Source organism: Zeugodacus cucurbitae, chromosome 5, assembly GCF_028554725.1.
Source record: "Zeugodacus cucurbitae isolate PBARC_wt_2022May chromosome 5, idZeuCucr1.2, whole genome shotgun sequence".
NCBI classification, from domain to species: Eukaryota; Metazoa; Arthropoda; class Insecta; order Diptera; family Tephritidae; genus Zeugodacus; species Zeugodacus cucurbitae.
In genome coordinates, this window is record NC_071670.1 from 10,489,828 (window position 1) to 10,514,482 (window position 24,655).

General features: G+C 36.9%; 2 protein-coding genes across 2 annotated transcripts in view; one reads left to right on the forward strand and one right to left on the reverse strand.

Moving 5' to 3' along the window:
* The window catches only part of LOC128922222 (circadian clock-controlled protein daywake-like), a 205,704-nt gene that overhangs the window by 152,378 nt on the left and 28,671 nt on the right, over positions 1–24,655 (reverse strand). The window lies entirely within an intron of this gene.
* LOC105219828 (kelch-like protein 17) overlaps positions 6,742–24,655 on the forward strand; it is a 79,340-nt gene continuing 61,426 nt past the window's right edge. Inside the window, exon 1 of the mRNA XM_054231979.1 lies at positions 6,742–7,380. The gene's annotated coding sequence lies outside the window, so the exon portion shown is untranslated. The remainder of the gene's footprint in view (positions 7,381–24,655) is intronic.

Below are 24,655 nucleotides of genomic sequence, written 5' to 3' on the forward strand. Positions count from 1 at the left end.
AATAAATGAAAACAGTTGCTGAGTAATTGGTGCATGAAATAAATAGTGCAAAGGGGTTTTGAAATACTTGAAAATGTGCCAAAAGTGTAATAAATGTTAAACGTCACGACATTGATGTTCTAATTTTTGTGATAAAATGTCAAGGTACAAGTTTTATATTATGAAAAAGCTTTTTTCGCGACATTTAAACATAATGTTTTTCTGATAGAACTATATGTTTTATAAAAATCTTTGCTATTCTCTGTTTAGTTAAGTTTGCCATCACATCTTTAAAACTTTGAAAGCTTATTTCCACATTTTTCTGACACAACAAAGCTTATTATAAAAGTTTAACCCCCTTTTTTCTTATAAACATAGTGCCCTGTTTCTAATTACACAATTACACCCGTCCTGCACAGATAACCCTCAACTTCTCGAAAATGTGTCAGTTATAGTGAAATTTCTTAAAAAAGCTTAATTTTCTTCTTTAATAATGTTTGCTTTTAATAAATGTTATGTAAACTGTGAGACCATGATAATGAGCTACAAAATCGACAGCATACCATTATTAAAATAACCAACATTTTTTATGAATGCTTTAACGATTTTTGAATATGGAAAAGCTCTTATAAAAGCTCCGCAGCTTTCTGCAATTGACTTAAAACTCTCATTTCCAAAAAAAAAATTAAATGCCTTGAATGAAGAATGAGTCTTAATAACGAAAACAATGTCGAGTTGATTGACTCATGGTTGATATAAATAAATTTCACCGCTTTCTATATATATGAATAACCAATTTTTCCGCTTTTAATTCAATAACATTCCAAAAATTTCAAAATATTTTTATTTTTCTTTTATGAAATGCAAGTCATCACAAGCAATCAAAATCAAAAATGGCAAATCCAACGCTGCCTGACGCAATTAAAATTCCTAATTGCAATTACAATGCAGCACAGCAACCAGAGTAATCTATTTACGCTAGAAAAACAAAAATATTTGTAAATAAACATATTTTATTTGCGTTACTTCCACAATGCGTTTTAATAATAGCGGGACGTTGCAAGCTGCCAAGTAATGCACTGGCATACGTGAGTGGCAATTGTGAAAGAACATGTGTATATGTATAAGTGTGTATGAAAGATGTGAGTATGTGTGTGTGGCCAAATATATTAATAACATAGGACCTACGTCCAACATAATTTCCAGTCAAAGCGAGTCAAGCGAGCGTACACAACCAGCCATTGGCCCCTTAAGCATATGTGTGTAAGGGCACTGATGGCTGCAACTACGACAACAACATCAAAAACACTGGCTACAGCAACAACAACAGGAATGCCAGCACATCAACAATGTAAAATAACAACAAACACAATAATAAGAATAAGAGAAATGCCACAGAAAATAACGGAAATACAAATGAAAATGAAAAAGGAAAATAAAAACAAATTTTGCAAATAATGAAGAGAATTCACTGCAAGAGTTGATTTTACATATGTATAAATATATAATGCAACTGCAATGGTACTGCCGGGTTATGAGAAGGGCTATCCCTGGATATTATAAGAGGTAGAAATATTATTTGCGAGTGAGCAAGCACTCACTCTCTCTTTATAATATGTATGTATGTAATGAAAGGACCAGGTGGAGAGGGACCTGGCTTCGCTTGGAATAACCAATTGGCGCCAAACTGCCAGAAGGAGGGATACGTGGCGCGCTGTTTTGGACTCGGCTATAACCGCGTAAGCGGTGTCTACGCCAGTCAAGAAGAAGAAGAAGATGTAATGAAAATATAGCGAAAAGCGTAAAGTGAAGCAGGGAAATAACAATTTTTTTTTTAAATTACAACAATAACAATAACAAATACACTTAGTAAATAAATATAAGACAAGAAATACGATCATGAAATGTATGTCAACGGAGCGGGAGAGAAATGTGGAGAAAAAGAGAAGGAAAGAGCAAATAAACAGCGCGTATTAAACGCGGCAGTGGATTGGCGCAAGAATTCGACTTAAAACAATAATATGCTCCTTACAGTAAAAACATAAAAAAGTATACAACAAATAAAAATAATAAAATACATTGTACATTGAGGAAAACAAAAACAGTAAGAGAAACTAAAAAAATAGAACAAACAATATCTGAAATGGGAGCAAGGCAAAATTTATAGTAATGCTGTGCATGAAAATACAAATAATTTGTAATGCGCCCAAGTATGTATGTGTGTATATATTCAAGATGATATATCAAAGTAAGCATTCCACTGCACTGAGGGTACGCTTAACCAGACATGAAATTTTTTCTATGTCGAAATACTGCAGTAAGCATTACATGACCATGCATAGCTCAAAAGTTAAACTTCTCTGCCAATAAAACTAGCTTAGAGTAAAGTTTAAGCCACAAGGACAAGGATATAAAGTAGTAGTGTGGTAATGGTCCGGTGGGCAGGGACTGCTTGGTCTTTATTATTAAACAGTCAGGAAAGTGATAGCTTTTATTTGTTTAACTGTGTTTACAAAACACGTTATATCGATCTATAAGCTCTATTGAGTGATATTGAAGGCGATAGATTGTTGCTATTAATAAAGCGGTAGAAAACATTCACCAAATACTCCTGTGGAATGCTGCGGAGCTGACAATCCTTGGCCGAATAAAAATTCGGTCCTTCACTTCTTTAATTTCTGAAGTAATGATAAAAAATCAGTAATAAAAATCGGTATTGAAGGCATATTGCGAAAAGCTTAAAACTTAACAAGAGCTCAAAATCTCTTTTTCAACCCATACCAAAAGCTCTGAAGCTTAACTTGTACTCAAAATAAATATAGAAATTTTCGAAAACTCCTTGCTCCTCCTCCTCCTTTATTCATTATTGCAATCATTCTTCAACTTCTGTATCACCTTGAGCACCTTAATAAAATATGATCTTTCTAAAAGCTCTAAAATATCCTATACAATATAGTGACCAGAGCGATATACTCACTTCAAATGAAGAGCCTCACAAGCACACTTTTCATCAATAATACCGAGCTTTGTGATTAAACTAACATATCCTAAATGAAGCATTATATAATAGAAAAAAAAGTTTTTGTACAAAGAAAATTTAATTGATGAAGAATACCACTACAAAATCCCACTAAGGATGCACAATACTGAGCACCACTCACACTCAGTCATATATTATATCATCACACCCACACACTGACACATTCGCCATCTAGCAACTAGCTAGTTATGTTTTTCCTTTGCTCCAATGCCCCCCACGCTTTCACTTCAATTCAATTACAACTGACAAACCCATGAAATAATTAAACAACAATAGATGGCAAGAAGAGCACAGAAGAATGAGGGAAAGTGTGTGTAAAAACTATGATTTACCAAGGATATTAATGACGACTATCGCAATAGTGGCGGAAGAAGTAGTGAAATGGAACTAATGTTCATATAGGAATATGTATATCTATGTATGTGTGAATCTTTGTATGTATCTCTATGTGTGTTAGTACTGCCACTGCAGACTCTGGTGGTTTTGGTCGTGCAGTTTGCTGTTGGTTGGTGTCAAGTGTTGTAGCCGAGTGATGGCGTTGCTGATAGCGGATGTTGATATGGCTGATAAATGTCCATTTATTTTTGTTATTTTTGCGCACGTAGACAAACAGACAAACAAACAGTCAAACAAATAATTCACTTAAATGATACGTGCGCTTGGCAATAGCAGCCACTCTGTATGCATAAACAGAGACTTTGGGGAGTCGTATCCAAAAAGGTCAAGTGAAATCCACAAAAATAAATAAATTAGTGGAATTATTTCTTGATATTTAATTACAAACGATGAATGCGTGCGCAATGGAAAGGGCGAAAAGCGAAATAAAAATAATTGCAGTGGAATTTGAGTTAAGGAAACAATCTAAGAGAAAGAAGGAAAGAAAGAGCTGCACATATGAGTTTGCTGATGAATATACATATGTATATAACTCTGCTGCACGAGGACTTTGCGCAGAAAAATTTAATCAAAAATGAGAAATTGCAATTTCGTGGGGTTTGTTTGTGTGTTTTGTGAACTCAGTCAGAAAGCCAGTTTGGGAAACAAAGAATATTTCCAATGCAGAAAAACTCATATTTAAAATAGTTTAGCAATTTTAATTTATAACGTATCATCATTACGGAAGGCTTAAAGTCATCATATAAGAGTAAATAAAATATTTTCAATATGATTTGTAATCAAAATCGGTTTATTTTCATTCATACAAGATAATTCGAGTAAACCCGTATCCCAAAAAAAATAACTTTCCCTTCATACATCTACTTTTAGAGTTCTTTAACTTTTAACTAAGCCGTCATAGAAGATTATAGACTATACTTTCAAAAGAAATTTCTAATGAAAATAAACAAAACATATCTGCAGAAAATTAGCGAATTTCTTACAAGAACGCAAGAAATTTCCAGCACATCCCAATTGAATTATTTCTGCTTACAAAATTTTCCTTCCTCAAAGAGTCCCTTAACCCTTAATTGACAATAATGTACTTCCAACAATACACGCAATGTACTTCCAAGAATAATTTTCAATAACAAGCAAGTATATCGTTGTGCCAAAAAATGCCAAAAATTTTATTCGAATACAATATCCATATCCATATCCTTTTTGTGTCTATCACAGTCTCGTGTGTATTTTTAATCAGGAATTTCTACAGTATTTTTTCCATTGATATTAAATTGAGTGTAAAAAGAAAAAACGAAAATTATGCCAAGCAAAATATGAATATATAGACCATACATGGCAGAGAATGAATCCTTTGGAGGGATCTGGTTTAGTAGCCATATTGGTATGGATATTAATAAATAGTATCGATCTTAATGCAGCTACTGACTTATACTTTCGTTCAACAACTTATTAAAAAACTTAGAACTATTTATTATTAAAGAAAGAGAGGGAGAGAAAGACAAGACATATTCATTTTACAGTTCTGACCTTGGATCTCCAATTACTGTATTACTAATTTGGAAGCTATCTGAAATAGGTCACAGTTTGACATAGTTAGATCTCAAGTTTCGTTCTCAAGACAGTAACAGTACCAGCAACCAAAATGGATCCATATTTAAATGATTTTCAAGGTTTAAAAATCCAAGCTCGAATGTTTACTTGGATACTCTGGACTTTATGTGCACGGTTTTTAAGAAACCTACGAGCCATGTAGGTGCATTAAACCTACAACAATAAGGAAAGCTTACCAAAAAGGAAAAAAATATTAAACTGCTTGAAGCAAAATGAAATTAGCGCAAGTGTGAAGTAAGTGTAATCGAATCACATTAAAGTGCAATTATGGAAAATCGAATGCTGGCATTTAAAAAAGTGTTCATAGTACACTTAGGAACGCTTGATTATATAGTACACTATTAGACGAAAATTCCTTATAGCCTTTTCACACAACCAAATTAATTGATCAATTAAAATTTTGATTGAGAAACCAGTTTTTGCCCTTCACACTGCCGGCTACTCGATCAGCTGTTACTCATTTTTCTTTTTGGTTTTTCATAAGAAGTTGGTTGATTGCTCTTTTTAGCAGCAACATCTACCGTCGTGTAGCGTAAACAACAACTCGTAGACAGAGAACGTATATATAATTACAATTCATTTCTAAGTCGTTTAAAATTCTATTAAAACTTAATGTAGATTTTTATTTTGTATTAGGTGAACATATTTTCTATTCTTCAACCATACGTCAACCAAACGCGGCAAGATACACTATTCTAATTCAATATTACTTGCGATTTATATAATTTTAGGGATTTTTAATGAGAACAAGTAAGGAAGGGCTAAGTTCGAGTGTAACCGAACATTTTATACTCTCGCAATTTATTTATTTAACTTAATTAATATTATATAATACACAATTTGACCCACATATTCGTCAAATATATTGTAGAAAGTCCATTGAAAGTTGGAAACCATAATATTAGGTTAGAAGCACCGAGGTCCTCATGTTCAATATATGGGGCCTTGAAAACCTATGGTCCGATTTCGGCGAATTAGAATGGGGCTGCCACACTATAAACGTAGTATTTGTGCAAAGTTCTGCATCGATATCTTCACTAGTGCTTACTTTATATATTGTAAAGTAAACGATTCAGATCGTCTTCAAAGTTCTGGTATATAGGAAGTAGGCATGGTTGTGAAGCGATTTGGTCTATTTTCACAACATATCATTGGGATGTAAGGAAACTATTACAAACCAAGTTTCATTGAATTCGGTCATTTTTGGACTGTATTAAGAAGTGGCTAAAAAACGAACCTTTGGTTTATATAGCTTTAATGGTTTGCGAGAAATGTAAAAAATACCTATTTGGGGCGGGCCACGCCCACTTCCCCAAAAAAATTACATCCACATATGCCCCCTCATAGTGCGAACCTTCATACCAAATTTTATTTCCATAGCTTTATTTATGGCACTTTATGTGTTTCCGGTTTTCGCCATTTTGTGGGCGTGGCAGTGGTCCGATTTTTCATTTTCGAAAGCAACCTTCCTATGGTGCCAAGAAATAAGTGTGCCAAGTTTCATCAAGATATCTTAATTTTTACTCAAGTACAGCTTGCACAGACGGACGGACGGACAGACAGACAGACATTCGGATTTGAACTCCACTCTTCACCCTGATCACTTTGGTATATAAATTTTTAACTCGTTTAGTTTTGAGTCTCCTGTCATCAAACAAACAGTCAGCGCATTCGCGTCTTGGCTCCCACGTCACTGTTGACAGTCATAACTTTGAAGTTGTAGATAATTTCGTATACCTAGGAACCAACATTAACACCGATAATAATGTCAGCCTTGAAATCCAACGCAGAATCACTCTTGCCAACAGGTGCTACTATGGACTGAGTAGGCAATTGAAAAGTAAAGTCCTCTCTCGACGAACAAAAACTAAACTCTACAAGTCCCTCATCATTCCCGTCCTACTTTATGGTGCAGAAGCGTGGACGGTGTCAACATCCGATGAGACGGCACTAGGAGTTTTCGAGAGAAAGGTTTTGCGGAAGATTTACGGTCCCTTAAACATTGGCAACGGCGAATACCGCAGAAGATGGAATGATGAGCTGTATGTGTTGTTCGACGACATAGACATAGTCCAGCGAATAAAAAGACAGCGGCTACGCTGACTGGGTCATGTTGTTCGAATGGATGAAAGTGCCCCAGCTCTGAAAGTTTTCGATGCAGTACCCGCTGGTGGAAGCCGAGGAAGAGGGAGACCTCCACTCCGGTGGAAGGACCAGGTGGAGAAGGACCTGTCTTCACTTGGTATTACCAATTGGCGCCAAACCGCCAAAAGGAGAGATGCGTGGCGCACTGTTGTGGACTCGGCTATAACCGCGTAAGCGGTTTCTACGCCAGTTAAGAAGAAGAAGAAGTTTTGGGTGTTACAAACAACCGTTATGTGAACAAAACTATAATACTCTCTTTAGCAACTTTTGTTGCGAGAGTATAAAAATTATTTATTCATTGCTATAAATAATCATATTTTAAAGAGTAGTCTAGAACTAGAATCCGAGATGAGGTTTTTCGAATTGCTTATCGTAGTTTTTACAAAAAGAAATCAGTTGTTGTCACTATGTATAACAAGGCAATCTACACTCTCTGTTACTTTTGTTTGTCTCTTAAATGCTTTCTCTACGAAGTATTAATCTAAACTGAACTACATTTTTGGGTATACTTTTGGGTATACTATCATGATAATATATAATTTTCTACTTAAACCTGTCATAAATGTTTTCCCGGGTTCCTCCTTTAATGTTAGTGTTCATGTTGGTATTCATGTTAGCCAACTTTTTGGAAAGAACAAGCGTTGAAAATAAATTACAATTTCTAACGAATCTAAAATCAAATAATATGATATTGGTGGCTCTCTTAATAGAGTAATATTTTTGATCGTAAGTGGTTCTATAATAACTGAATAATAAATTTGTTTTTTTTTTATTTGATTAAATTAATTTTTAATATACATTTTTAAAATATATGAAATTATTTATTATAAGATGGCATAGGGCAAAGTCGAAAATGGAAGTAAAACCATGGAAAAACAATGCTTGAATATATATATATTTTAAAATATTTCCGCAGCGTATACGAATTAAAAAGCGTAAAAATAGCTAAATTGTTGCCCACAAAAATACAACAACAACGTATACAATGACAAAGAAGAGCAAAAAAACGCAAGAAGCCAAAGCAAACAGCAGAGCTATGAAACAAATGAATTTATTTGACGCTACTTTGCTGCAAACACAATGCAATGTAAGTGAAAAAACACAAAAAGCTGATGTGAAAAGTGAATTTGAAATGAAAACAATGTAATTGTATGAAGAAAAACAATAATAACAAAAAAGAGAGAGAAAACCTAACAAAGAAGCAATATTTAGTGAAAGCAATAATTTGGGGGATGGGGTCATATGTAGAAGTTCACGCAAGTGAGGAAAGTTTCTGATTGCCATTCACTTGGGAGTGGCCAGGAACGATTCTTTTGCATATGACTCAAGCAGCTCACGACTTCCGGTTTTAGACCAAGTATCCCCTGGGTAGCTAACAGACATCCGTTTGGAGGCGAGCTAAAGTGAGAAGGCGAAGCCCGCTTGTGCGGTTGTGCGTAGGGCTTGGGACCCACCACATAAAAACGAATAACCAGTGAATAAGAAACACAGGCCTCGGATGAGAAACCCCCCTTTTGATGACGACCACGGCAAACGTATAAAGGACTATGATTTGAGGGCATGCACCTGGAATGTCCGGACTCTTAATTGGGAAGGTGCCTCTGCCCAGCTGGTTGATGTCCTCATACAACTAAAGGCTGACATCACCGCCGTCCAAGAAGTGCGATGGACGGGACAAGGACGGAAGAAGGTGGGTCCTTGTGACATCTACTACAGCGGCCATATAAAGGAGCGCAAATTCGGTGTTGGATTTGTGGTGGGAGAGAGACTACGTCGCCGAGTCCTGGCATTCACCCCGGTGGATGAACGTCTTGCCACAATCCGCATCAAAGCGAGGTTCTTCAACATATCGCTGATTTGCGCCCACGCCCCAACGGAAGAGAAGGACGATGCGACCAAAGATGCTTTCTATGAGCGCCTAGAACGCATCTATGAGCGCTGCCCCCGCCACGATGTCAAAATCGTGCTTGGCGATTTTAACGCCAGGGTGGGTAAAGAAGGTGTCTTTGGCACAACAGTCGGAAAATTCAGCCTCCATGACGAAACATCGCCAAACGGCCTGAGGCTGATCGACTTCGCTGGGGCCCGAAATATGGTTGTCTGTAGTACCAGATTCCAGCATAAAAAAATTCATCAAGCAACGTGGCTGTCCCCTGATCGAAACACGCGCAATCAAATCGATCACGTTGTGATAGACGGAAGACATGTCTCCAGTGTTTTAGACGTGCGTACGCTCCGAGGACCAAACATTGACTCGGACCATTATCTAGTAGCAGCAAAGATACGCACTCGCCTCTGTGCAGCAAAGAACGCCCGTCAACAAACACAAGGAAGGTTCGACGTCGAAAAGCTGCAATCACAACCGACAGCCGAACGATTTTCTACTCGACTTGCACTCCTGCTCTCTGAGAGCACTCATCAGCATCTCGATATAAGGGAGCTGTGGAACGGCATCTCAAACTCATTGCATACCGCTGCAGCCGAAACAATTGGTCTCCGGCAACGCCAAAAAACCAGTTGGTACGATGAGAATTGTCGTTCCGCAGTGGAGAGAAAACAGACTGCCTACCTCGCAACGTTGCGATCGACCACAACACGTTCGGGGTGGGATAGATATCGAGAACTGAAGAGGGAAGCGAGACGCATTTGCAGACGTAAAAAGAAAGAGGCCGAAATGCGTGAGTATGAAAAGCTTGAAAAGCTGGCCGACATGGGTAATGCTCGAAAATTTTATGAAAAGATGAGGCGATTAACAGAAGGTTTCAAGACCGGAGCATTATCATGTAGGGACCGAGAAGGTAATCTGGTAACGGATGTCCAGAGCACACTGGGATTATGGAGGGAACACTTCTCCGACCTGCTCAATGGCAGTGAAAGTACAACACCAGGAGATGGCGAACCCGATTCCCCAATCGATGACGATGGAATAGATGTTCCACTACCCGACCATGAAGAAATTCGAATAGCAATTACCCGCTTGAAGAACAACAAAGCGGCGGGGGCTGATGGATTACCGGCCGAGCTATTCAAATACGGCGGCGAAGAACTGATAAGGTGCATGCATCAGCTTCTTTGTAGAATATGGTCGGAAGAAAGCATGCCTGACGATTGGAATCTTAGTGTGCTCTGCCCAATCCATAAGAAGGGAGACCCCACAATCTGCGCCAACTACCGTGGTATAAGTCTCCTCAATATCGCATATAAGGTTTTGTCGAGCGTATTGTGTGAAAGACTAAAGCCCACCGTCAACGAACTGATTGGACCTTATCAGTGTGGCTTTAGACCTGGAAAATCTACAATGGACCAGATATTCACCATGCGCCAAATCTTGGAAAAGACCCGAGAGAGAAGAATCGATACCCACCATCTTTTTATCGATTTTAAAGCTGCCTTCGATAGCACGAAAAGGAGCTGCCTTTATGCCGCGATGTCTGAATTTGGTATCCCTGCAAAACTAATACGGCTATGTAAGCTGACGTTGAGCAACACCAAAAGCTCCGTCAGGATCGGGAAGGACCTCTCCGAGCCGTTCGATACCAAACGAGGCTTCAGACAGGGTGACTCACTATCGTGCGACTTCTTCAATCTATTGCTGGAAAAAATAATACGAGCTGCAGAACTAAATAGAGAGGGTACAATCTTCTACAAGAGTGTACAGCTCCTGGCGTATGCCGATGATATTGATATCATCGGAAGCAACAACCGCGCCGTTTGTTCTGCGTTTTCCAGACTAGATAAAGAAGCGAAGCGTATGGGTCTGGTGGTGAATGAGGACAAGACGAAATATCTCCTGTCATCAAACAAACAGTCAGCGCACTCGCGTCTTGGCTCCCACGTCACTGTTGACAGTCATAACTTTGAAGTTGTAGATAATTTCGTTTATCTGGGAACCAGCATTAACAACACCAACAATGTCAGCCTTGAAATCCAACGCAGAATCACTCTTGCCAACAGGTGCTACTTTGGACTGAGTAGGCAATTGAAAAGTAAAGTCCTCTCTCGACGAACCAAAATCAAACTCTATAAGTCGCTCATTATTCCCATCCTGATGTATGGCGCTGAAGCGTGGACGATGACAACATCCGATGAGACGACTCTTGGGGTTTTCGAGAGAAAGGTTTTGCGCAAGATTTATGGTCCTCTAAACATTGGCAACGGCGAATACCGCAGACGATGGAACGATGAGCTGTACGATTTATACGACGACATTGACATAGTTCAGCGAATAAAAAGACAGCGGCTACGCTGGCTAGGTCATGTTGTACGGATGGAAGAAAACACTCCAGCTCTGAAAGTATTCGATGCAGTACCCGCTGGAGGAAGCCGCGGAAGAGGACGACCTCCACTCCGGTGGAAAGACCAAGTGCAAAGTGACCTGGCTTCACTTGGTGTTTCCAGTTGGCGCCAAAAAGCAAAAAGGAGAAATGAGTGGCGCGCTCTGGTGGATTCGGCTATAATCGCTTAAAGCGGTTCCTACGCCAAATATATATATATATATAATAATTTGCTGCTACATTGCTGACTGAAAAATAATTTAATTTTCCGACAATTTAGGAATTTCTTTGGACATTTTTTTACTTTAAATTTTTCTTATTTGCTGCTTCCACTATAATCCCCGCTTTGTTTTGGTCAGCCAGCACATAAAATGCACAGCTTGTGTAGGGGTGTGGAAAAAAGAAGAAAGCACTAATTACGAATTCTTACAGATTTATGCTACTCATTAGGCTATTAAATGCGGCAGTCAGTCGCAATGAACGCGAAGCAAATGCAACATGACAAGGTTTTAATTAATTATTTGAATTTACGACAAAGACTTAATAGCCTGGCGCAGAGTGGAGAACAGGCAACGCTGCTGGGGAAGGGTGTAATGGTATTCATATATATATATGTGTGTGTGTGATTAGCAGGTATATGGTAGTGTGGGAAATGAATTGGGGTAGCCCAAAGCTGAAATATGTTGACCGAATTGTGCTTGTAGTATTGAAGTACAATAATGTTGCGTATACGCCATGGGGTTGGTCAAAGACGCATACTTCACTTTTGGTAAGGCAAATATTTAATTAAGATAAATTGTGGTAGCTTTCGGGTGAGAAGGAGGAATGATAGATAGAAGAATATAGAGAAGCATCAGTAAAAAAACAAGAACAACAACAAAAAGAACTAATGAAAATAAACCTTTTAGGGCTTATTGTTGGTAACATATGTGTATATAGAGTAGATATAAGTTATAATTATATACTTACAAGCCTGTTAATAGGTATTTTTGTTGAATGTGTTAATTTGAATGCAATTTACTCGCAACAGTTTTGTATTTAACTATGTAAACTCAACCTTTTTTTGCTACTGCTTTGGAGTATGGGTGCTTTCATAGAGTTTGTAAAAAAAATTCTTCTTATTAAAAATATTTTTTAATTACCAAAAAACTAATATATTGCTCAGCTCGCCTCTGACTCAATAGTAAATCAAACCGCATACTTAAATTCTTTTTCTAAAAAATACTCAAAATTCTGAGCTAAAAATAATATATTTCGATCACAGTGCTCTAAAAAAACTTGCTTAGTCATAAATTATCTTTAAACACACTTCAACTCCTTTTAAGGGGTTAGGTGGGTTTCAGAGGTTAAAAACAAGGGCATTTTTACAATTTTTTTTTTAGTATATACAATCATATATTTCATTTAAACAATTCAGCGTATAAAAAATTTTGTGAAATTTTTATTTAAAAATTCCGAAAACTCAGCCGTTGGCACCTCATCTCTCATGACATATCCAAAAAAACTGGTCTCGTGGTGGACATCATAACTCATGATTGGTTCATCTAAAAACAATAGACAAAAAATATTTCGATAGTATATAGATAAATATAGTTATTGAACGAAGAAAAAAAATATTGAAATTTGAATTTTTGACACAATTTTAACCAAAAATCTCACTTTTTTCGAAAAAAAAAAAGTTACGCTTCATAACTTGTTGAGTTATCGTGTCCACCGACTATAAAAAGGGAGTTTCGAGATAAATGCGTTCAAAGTTTTACATTCGTACTGACGTGGCCTGATGGACGGAACTTCTAAAGGGTATATCTCGTAGAATATTCGGATTGATTGATATTTTTGCATAATATTTAAAACACATTGCACTATTTAATAACACAATTTTTTTTTTCAAATTTTGAAACCCACTTAACCCCTTAAAAAAGTTAAGCTTTTCCCCCAAACAACAATCTCAATTGCTATCCGTTCTTCCAAGTAACGCCCTTCATTATCCAACGTGCACACCAAATTACTGCAGAGCACTAAATAAAACTCCAACACTAATTTCTCATTTGTACGCCTTAAAGTATGCACTAATTTAATAACACATGAACGCCCACGATAATGTAGCAAAACCCCAGCGCGTAAAACACAAATTAAAATGGAAGCATGCACAAGAAAGCAAAGTAAAATGCACACAAAAAGTGTGTAAGCTTTTACAGGAAATATGTATATATAAATGTATGCTACACCATACAGTTGTAGGATTTACGCTAAGCAGCAGTCAGCCCCAACGCCTAGCTAGAAGTGTATAGAAACTGCAAACAGGCAAGCAGGCTTACTTAGCTGCCACAAGTGTAACAAAAGCGCAGCTAAGCAAAAAATAAACAAAAAACACTGTGTATACGCCTAAAAGCATGCAACGAATATTTACCCACAATAGCTTGGCATATCTCCGCATATACAATGGAGCGCACATTTCTGGCAATCAAATCGTGTAAACATACACATACTCACATGTTTATTTTCATTTTCTCTGTGTTGCTTTTCGTTCTACTCATTTCAAACTCGTATGTTCGCGCGCTATTCGACAATAAACAGTTCACTTTTATTTTTCCTGGGTTTTGCTACACTTTTTCACGTCCATCCTTTTCTATGCCTTTAAGCCGCAATATTCGCGAATTTTCTCCGTTTTCGCTTTGCTGTTTACGCCTACATGTGTGTTTATTTGCCTTTTGTCTTAGTGACCACAGCGTCTGCTATACATTTCAGCTGTTTCTCCTACAGACGAAAACAAACGCACAGCCATGCCACACTTGCTGACATTTAGTAGCGCTGCCATCCTTTTGCTAACACGTCGCTGATTTCGCTCTTAGACAGCGCGAGTTCCTGTCAACATGTGTGAGTGTGCGCTTAGGTTTATCTACTTTATTACACTTCAACATCGGTGCTCTACATATATCACTACAACCATGCATATGTATGCCACGTGGTTGCTTTGTGGCCGAAGGTATTGCTGTTAACCCCTTGACGTATCTCCACGAATTTATTTGGATGATTATCACGGTGTGTAGAAGTGTTCATTTAATGAAAAGGGTATTGAAATTTTCCCGTAATTTCCGTGCACAACATCTAATCTAAAATAAATAGTTTTATTACATGCATTCACATTTCGATTCGTCTTGCGACTGTTCGTAAGCATCAAAACTGGTTTGTTTAATGCAAGTTTCGTTGCGAACAGTTGGAAGGAATTTCGTTGCGTTAATTGATACGTCAAGGGGTTAAGGCTTGACTTAAATCATTACGTATACGTATATAAAGTAGTTTGTGAAATTTCATTACCAAATTGTACTGTTTATTTTACATATATTTACCGTTAGCTAAATAAGCACATGTGTGTTTATTTGCGGTTTAGTCCGTTGAATTGTTTGGTAGTGGCTTGGAATTTGATGGTTCTAACAGATGAGGGAATTTTGTATTGCATTTTTAGTATACATGGAAATGCACTGAAAGTAATGGTATAATCAAAATTTATTGAAAGTTAAAAATCACATGGTATTTCCCTGGGTGTATCGTAAAAATTAATTCTAATTAAAAGAGTGCTACGTATCTTCTCTAATTTTAATATTTTCAATTGGGACTGTAGAAATAGGTTGCAACTTTTGAAAATAGTTCCATATACATAAAAGATTAAAAAATCTTTAATTTAATTTCATTAATTTTGTTTGAACAAACTTCGGCTCTTTACCTATTTAGGTAGCAAAACGATTGAAAATATTTTTGTATACATGAAATATTTTTTAAAATAATTCCCATATAATGATGAGTTTGCTTTAGAAGCCGAAAAAAAAAATGTTTTTTTAGCAATTTTTTTTGAAAGGGAAGGAAATGATTGGGTAAACGGAATTTTAAGACGATAGTGTAAGGCTTAAAAAACAATATTTATTATTTAAAAATTATTGAACTTTTTTTAAAGTTATAAGTCTTTTTCTGGAACACCTGGAGTCTGCACTTGTAAATCGGTGCCGTTGATGGAGGTCGTGAGATGCATCTGAAACAGTCGAACCAATTTTTTTTCTTAATTTTTATAAGTTTCTTTTCTTTATGAATTAAAAAAATACCGAAGAAGTTATAAAATACCAAATTTTTCGAAGTTTGAAAAAAAAATTCACTTTTTTAAGAAAAAAATTGATTTTAAGTTGCAAAACAAGTAGTTTAAATAATACTTGTGTCCAACTTTTTTAGTTCAAATAGAAGATAATTTAATACTGAAGCTAGATCACTTTGGTGTTTTTCGATCGAACATATATTCTTTTAGCTATCGCCGGCACCGTTTTCTAACACTTGTGAAAATGAAAACTCGAGAAAACGCGCTTTAAAGTTCTGCCTGAGCATTCGCATCTGCTCGACGCTCGGCCACTAAAACTGCTCTAGCTTCGAAAATATGTCGAATTGGCCTCTGGAATTTTAAATACATATCGAGCCTTTACCGCCATTTTAGCGTAAGCGACAAAAACCAAACTTTACAGAAGGTTTTTTTTTTAAATACTTTTAACCATTAGTGTAGTAGTAATTTAAAATATTTTTTTTTTCAATTATAGTTATATGTAAATGTCTGAAAAGCATTAATGTATGAGGAATTTGAAATGTTTTTTTTTAATTATTTTTTGTTTTTTATAATTTTTTGGTAAAAGCTGGCAACCATATTTAATTTTTTCCTTAGCAGTTATTTATATAACATTTTCATCAATATGAGAAACTTAACTAACCAGTTTATTAAGAACCTAATTGCGAGGTGTAAAAATTAAATTAGATTAAAATTTAAACGTGTGGGAGGGCAATTAAAAAATCAGAGTGGGCAATAAAAACAAGACAAAATTAGCAGCAGATATTTTTATAAATGAGAAATATATTATACCACAAAATATCAGTAAATCGCATAAAATCTTACTTCAAAATGAAAGTAAACTCAACAAGAGTGGACAATTTTCGAAATTTTAAAATCAACGCCAGCAAACGATGGCAAGAAAGTGTATAGAGTATACAAAAAATATATAAATTGTTTGTAAAGGTGTTCTTGCTATAGCTTTTATAGGGCTGTATCACACTTATTCGTAAGAGTATTTAAAAAGTTCTACAATTTTTATTGAGTGGTAAAAATATTGGAAAATTGCGTTGATTTTAAAAATACAGTCATTTCTAATGCCCTAGTGTAACAGAAAACAGCTATCCCTAGATTGTTGCAAATAACAAGTTTGAAAAAACACGCAAACACAGACCACTCATACATACAGGTCTTAAATAAATAAAGTAAAACGCAATAAAATGCATATAAACAAAATGTGCACTCGCTAAGCGCCCATATGTATGCTAAACTAAACAAATTTCCATAGTGTGCCTAAAAGTATGCAGAGTATTTAATGAAAAAGCCATTTACGGCTGACTTGTTTGGCAAGCGCGCAAAAGCCTTGCGGCCAGCTTAACTTACTAGTAAACGCGCCACAATTTTGTAGAATTTTTTACCTTTCTCACTTTCGCTTTCTCTCTCTCTCTCGCTCGCTATGCTTCTGTCTCCTTCTATATGTATGAGTGTGTGTCTCTGCAGCTTGTATGGTTTTTATTATTGTTTATATTTTTCACTTTTTCGCGTGTGTGCTTTAGTGTTATTTGCATTGGCGCCCAAATGTATGCAAATAAGCGAAATTTTGTCATACTTGTGCCTTTATGAGAATGCAGACAGCAGCCAGTAAGCAAGCATAAGCATGACAGGCAGCTAGTCACAATATAGTACAGCTGCTGATACAGGTCATGCAATTTTCGCGCAAAAACACCAATAAAGTAAAATAAATAAACAAGCGTAGTAAAAAATAAAAAACAGCAATAACAACAACAAAATACACACATACATGTGCTACTCATCAACGGCGTGTATCGTTAAAATACTCGCATTTGCCCCGTCCACTATGCGGTTGAGTACTTACAGTTTTTACGCACGCACTTACAGACTTAAGCTGACTGGCTGCAATACCAAACGAATATATTTTTGTCATTTGCTCTTTCTTAGGCCTTTTGAAGCTTTATTTGCTTTTTGCGGTTGTTTTCAACACACTTTGTCTCTTTATTTGCCGAAATACTTTGCCTGTGTCAATATCTACACATTATGTGCAGAGATAAATCTGCCGACAGCGACATTATGGTCTTAAGTGTAGTTAAGAAAGGTTCTTCTTCGAGATTATAATACAAGTGCAATATACAGCTCAAAAAGTTTATATAGTTAAAAATTGTTGACTGTGGAGAAAAAATCAAGAAAAGAGGTGTGAAGCTTTCTTTTATATACTTTATTAATATGGAAGATGTTTAAAGCAGCTTAGGAGCTTTCTCAATTTTGCATTATTTTTTTAAATAATAATTTTTTTAATATTTCCTAATTGCTAATCCAGGGGGATCCAGGTTGCATAAAGGACTGTATTTTATAGTCTGCATGTCTTTCTCTTTTGGTTTCCAACCTACCTACCTTTTCCTTCACTGTTTCCTTAATTATTATCAATAATTCGAAATGAAACTTTTAATCCGACGCTCTTACACATTCCTTTACAATCAGTTAGCCCTGAAATGACCAGCCGACAAACGCACAGCCAAATCACCAGTTCGTTTAGATAATGGCTTCTGATGGCTACAAGCCGTCGATATTGCTAATAGTTGCCTAAAAACTATTTTCGTATAAAAAAACAGCAACAATTTTCATTATAAAACAAGAGAGCACACGAATATTCAGCATAACCAAATCACTTTCACCACAGCAACACACTGCGAGCGCAGTTAGCTACACAGCTGCGTTGTGCAGTGTTGCATATGCAGTGGCTACATGTGCGTTGAAATCTCTCGCTGCTAACGCAGTCGTATCGTTCGCCAAATACATGTACAAGCTGTGGCTGTGGCATTGGCAGAAAAAGTTGTCGGATAAGTATTATATTTTTTATTTTTTGGCGGTTTTTGAACTCTGCAACGCGGTATTGCAATTTCCGCTTAACCGCATATTTTTCAGCCGCCGGATATGCAACGAAAACAATCGGGTACAAATCACAAAATAAATGGCAGAAGTTTTTGTAAAAACTAACGGGTGATTTTTTTGAGGTTAGGATTTTCATGCATTAGTATTTGACAGATCACGTGGGATTTCAGACATGGTGTCAAAGAGAAAGATGCTCAGTATGCTTTGACATTTCATCATGAATAGACTTACTAACGAGCAACGCTTGCAAATCATTGAATTTTATTACCAAAATCAGTGTTCGGTTCGAAATGTGTTTCGCGCTTTACGTCCGATTTATGGTCTACATAATCGACCAAGTGAGCAAACAATTAATGCGATTGTGACCAAGTTTCGCACTCAGTTTACTTTATTGGACATTAAACCAACCACACGAATGCGTACAGTGCGTACAGAAGAGAATATTGCGTCTGTTTCTGAGAGTGTGGCTGAAGACCGTGAAATGTCGATTCGTCGCCGTTCGCAGCAATTGGGTTTGTGTTATTCGACCACATGGAAGATTTTACGCAAAGATCTTGGTGTAAAACCGTATAAAATACAGCTCGTGCAAGAACTGAAGCCGAACGATCTGCCACAACGTCGAATTTTCAGTGAATGGGCCCTAGAAAAGTTGGCAGAAAATCCGCTTTTTTATCGACAAATTTTGTTCAGCGATGAGGCTCATTTCTGGTTGAATGGCTACGTAAATAAGCAAAATTGCCGCATTTGGGGTGAAGAGCAACCAGAAGCCGTTCAAGAACTGCCCATGCATCCCGAAAAATGCACTGTTTGGTGCATTCGCGATTCTATGGCCATTTTGAGGGAAAACTTCGGAGAACAATTCATCTCAAGAAATGGACCCGTAAGTTGGCCACCAAGATCATGCGATTTAACGCCTTTAGACTATTTTTTGTGGGGCTACGTCAAGTCTAAAGTCTACAGAAATAAGCCAGCAACTATTCCAGCTTTGGAAGACAACATTTCCGAAGAAATTCGGGCTATTCCGGCCGAAATGCTCGAAAAAGTTGCCCAAAATTGGACTTTCCGAATGGACCACCTAAGACGCAGCCGCGGTCAACATTTAAATGAAATTATCTTCAAAAAGTAAATGTCATGAACCAATCTAACGTTTCAAATAAAGAACCGATGAGATTTTGCAAATTTTATGCGTTTTTTTTTTTAAAAAAGTTATCAAGCTCTTAAAAAATCACCCTTTATAATAATACCCGATGGTGGTAGTGATGGCGGCTTTTTACCTCGGGTCTGATGGAGGTGATCTATGGGTTTAGTATGGAACAAGTTGGAAATTTTTCCTATAAAGAAGCCATTAATATTTTATAATAAGTTTTGTTAAGCATGCCTAAGAGTATGCTACAATATCCATAAATGGTACTCAAACAAAATTCTGAATCAAAGACCCATATAAGGTCCTAAAATTAAAGCTGAATAAAATTAAAAAAAGTAATCATCAATCCGGCACTACAGCCGGGGGTAGGTTTTGGCCGCGTCCATAGGCCTTCGCCAGTTGTCTCTGCATTGTGCACGACGGCGCTAGTTGGGGATTTCAAGCTTCGTCAGGTCTACTTCCACTTGAGCCTTACTGATGAGTCTAGGTCGTACTTTTCAACGTCGGCCGCCAGTGGGTACCGTATCGTACATTTCTCGTGCTGGAGTGTTTTCTTCCATTTGGGCGATATGCCCAAACCATGGAAACCGCTGCATTTTTATGCGCCGCACTATGTCTATATCGCCGAAGAGCTCATACGCTCGTCATTCCATAAATCCATCGGGCCATAAATCTTTCGGAGGACTTTTCTCTCGAAAACTCCTGAGGAGTGCTCATCTTTATTGGTCATCGTCCATGCTGCCGCGCCATACATCGGATATTATGAGCGACTTATAGAGCGTTACTTTGGTTTTGCGAGAGAGGGTTCTGCTTTTTAATTGCCTACTGGCCCTGTTGTTTGAGCCGACAATGTCGATGTCACCGGAATAGGCCAATAACTGGTGACTCTTAAAAAAGATTGTGCCAGTAGAGGAGATCCTTTTTTGTGCTATGGAACGCAGCTTTGAAATCATGTTTTTCTTGGGTGTTTTCCAGGAGCTGGCATATGGTGAATAACTGGTCAATGGTTGATTTCCTACGTCGGAAGCCACACTGATGAGGTATTATCAGTTTGCTGACGATGGGCTTCAGTCTTTCACATAGTATTATCATTCAATTAATTAATGGGAAAAGTGTTCGTAAACTTGAAATTACTAAAAAACTGTCAACCGTCAGAACTCCTAAAAACTAAATTCGAACTTCTAATGATTTTTTACCAATTTCTACTAAGTAATTAAAATAGCAGTACTAAACTGCTAAACTTTCCAAGCTATAAATTCACCTTTTAGCGCACAATTTTCCACACAAATTTAGAACAACTCCATTTGTAGCGTTGTCTGCCAGCGACATGCTTTGAGCGCCACTTTTACTTGTCAGCACAATATACAATTCTAGTTGAAACTTCAACGACGCGACGCCATTGTGACGCGTATATTACTGTTGTGCGCCTGTGTCATACATATTTGTAGCATTTTTGAGTTAGAGTACGGTCAAGGGCTACTACTTTTAAGCAAAGTAGAATTGGAGTGCAACAATATACCCGTTACTGTCAAAAGCAAGGCTATATTTCTCTGCTGTCCATGCTGTCTACGATAGAAGGGCATTACTAACTTTCAAAACTACAAGTAAAGCGCACTGAAATTTCGTCAACATTGCTTCGAAACTTTTTTCTAAACAAACGAACAAAGAGTTGAGAATTAATAATAAAAAATAAATAACTCAGCAACATTTGTAGATTTAATTAAAAGTGACGGTAGATAGCCTGCGCGCCTAAAAGCAGTCTAGCACACATGCGATTACATATGTTTGCTTTTGACTGGATAACTTGACTGCCATGAGCAAACATTTACACGTATGTATGTGTGAGTGCTCACGTTACAATGCCTATCACGAAATGTTTGCGATTCACTTAAATTCCACACACACAAAGCGATACATACAAATTAAATATATTATAGCGTTTGTTTTAAGTGAGAGCGCGCTTTTATTTATTTATTTGCTTTTATTTCACTTATTTTTCACGTGTTCGCCGTTAAATTCAACTCAGTGTTGAAGGTTAGCAAGTTTGGCCAAGCCCTCAGAAAGACTAAGTAATATGGGCAAAGTGCTAGGCATATTGAAACCTTAACTGACAGGTATGCGGGCAGATTTTGGAGTATGCGTATATATTATATTTATATGTGTGCTTTGAAGTGAAATTGAGCTGAAATTGCGTAGATCCACACCGATTTTTATGCGTGCATTTGGCATACCTTGCATATCCCGGCAATTTATTTTGCATACATGAGTGCGTATATAGCCTACATATAGGCGCATAAGCAAGCTTTAGTATGAGCACAGCAACATTCCTTGGTGTAAACATATCAATCCACGCTGCATATAAGATTAATATATAACTGCGTGAGTCATGGTTGAATTAAGAGGTCAGCTCTGCAAGCAAAGATTATACAGTAAAAATTAAATATACTAGAGTCCGAAGTTGCTGCTTTTTTACTAAAAACCAAAAATAGCAAAAAAAAAAAACAAAATCAAAACCATTATTAAAAAAGTTTGAAAATTTGATATTTCAAAAATCTTTGTGAGTTCAAATTAACAAATCGACAAGCGGAATTTATCATTTAAGCTTACCATTTGTTTTCTTTTCAAAGCGGTTTAGGTGTAACCATTTTTCTCCCTTTTGCTGCTCTCACATAGCAACCTTACCATTTGTAAAATGATTTTAATTTTTTGAATATAACATATTTCCAGTAAATTTAGATTAGTTTAAAATATTTTATATGTTTATTTATATAATTATTTATATTTAATATTTTCCAATTTCAAAATTCGTAATTATTTATTTTCACTTTTACATAATTTTAAAAATTTTCAGGCTCATTTGTAAATCCACTTTTTTTCCAAATGTATATCTTTCCTCCGATAAAAGCCCATGAATATCAGTAGACCCCGTGCTAGAGACAGATAAAGACAGGCTTTCCTTTGATACCAGAATTATCCAAATGTTGGTCCATTGTTGTGGTTGAAATTTCCTGCAAAAATACAATTATTTACTTTAGTGAGACTTGAAGAATGCACTAAAAAAATTAACAAACATAGTATTTATTGCATGCTACATAAAATTACAAATTGGAGATGTAGTCCGAAAACTCATCATGGCTAAAACTAAACCGAATCTAATGATAATGGTACCCATTGAAAGGTAATCGCTTACACTTCTGATTCAGACCCAACAGTTACCCAGAATTATATGGAGAGCCGATTGGGGCAAGAAAACCAATATCGTTTGTTATTATCGGCAAAAGCCACACCCCTTTTATTATATTTATATATTCATTTGCATATACAGTTAGCTAACGTTATTCCCTTTCCAGTGATACCAAATTCATCTTGATCCGTCCATATCTGTGAAAGTTATGGGGATTTTCCCTTTGCCTCTTCCGGGCAGCACCCTTCCTGCACGATTATGGGCGCCTGGTATTTTGGCTGAAATTTCATGGAAAAAAGCCGCCGCACATTTATTTCATAGGTTCGCCTTAAGAATGCTACACAAAATTACCATGAGTTTTTTTAGCATGCTACATAAAATTACAAATTAGAGATGTCGTCCGAAAATTCGTCATAACTTGGCTAAAACTCAGCCGAATCTAATGAAATTGGTACCAATTGAAAGGTAATCGCTTACACTTCTCATTCTGGACCCAACAGTTACCCAGAATTATATGGAGAGCCGATTGGGGCAAGAAAACCAATATCGTTTGTTATTATCGGCAAAAGCCATGCCCCCTTTATTATACTTACATATATTATCATTTGTACATGCAGTTAGCTAACGTTATACCCTCTCTAATGCATATTGAGGGGTCCATATTTGTGGAAGTTATGAGAGTTTTCCGGTTGCCTGTTTGGGGCAACACCCTTCCTACAGGATTATGGGCTGGAATTTCATGGAAAAAAGTGTTCCGCTTGCTTTCGAACTTTCCATGAAATTTCAGTCAAACCACCAGGCGCCCATAATCGTGCAGGAAGGGTGCTGCTCGGAACAGGCAAAGGGAAAATTCCCATAACTTTCACAGATATGGACGGATCAAGATGAATTTGGTATCACTGGAAAGGGTATAACGTTAGCTAACTGCATATACAAATGAATATATCAGTATAATAAAGGGGGCGTGTCTTTTGCCGATAATAACAAACGATATTGTTTTCTTTCCCTAATCGGCTGTACATATAATCCAGGGTAACTGTTGGGTCTGAATCAGAAGTGTAAGCGATTACCTTTCAATGGGTACCAATATCATTAGATTCGGTTTAGTTTTAGCCAAGTTATGATGAATTTTCGGACGACATCTCTAATTTGTAATTTTATGTAGCATGCTACACAAAACTACCTTGCTGGGGTAGCATGCTTTAGGCAGACCACAGAAATAAATGTGCGGCTTTTTTCCATGAAATTTCAGCCAAAATACCAGGCGCCCATAATCGTGCAGGAAGGGTGCTGCTCGGAACAGGCAAAGGGAAAATCCCATAACTTTCACAGATATGGACGGATCAAGATGAATTTGGTATCACTGGAAAGGGTATAACGTTAGCTAACTGTATATACAAATGATAATATAAGTATAATAAAAGGGGCGTGTCTTTTGCCGATAATAACAAACGATATTGTTTTCTTTCCCTAATCGGCTGTACATATAATCCAGGGTAACTGTTGGGTCTGAATCAGAAGTGTAAGCGATTACCTTTCAATGGGTACCAATATCATTAGATTCGGTTTAGTTTTAGCCAAGTTATGACGAATTTTCGGACGACATCTCTAATTCGTAATTTTGTGTAGCATGCTACACAAAACTACCTTGCTGGGGTAGCATGCTTTAGGCAGACCACAGAAATAAATGTGCGGCTTTTTTCCATGAAATTTCAGCCAAAATACCAGGCGCCCATAATCGTGCAGGAAGGGTGCTGCTCGGAACAGGCAAAGGGAAAATCCCATAACTTTCACAGATATGGACGGATCAAGATGAATTTGGTATCACTGGAAAGGGTATAACGTTAGCTAACTGTATATACAAATGATAATATAAGTATAATAAAAGGGG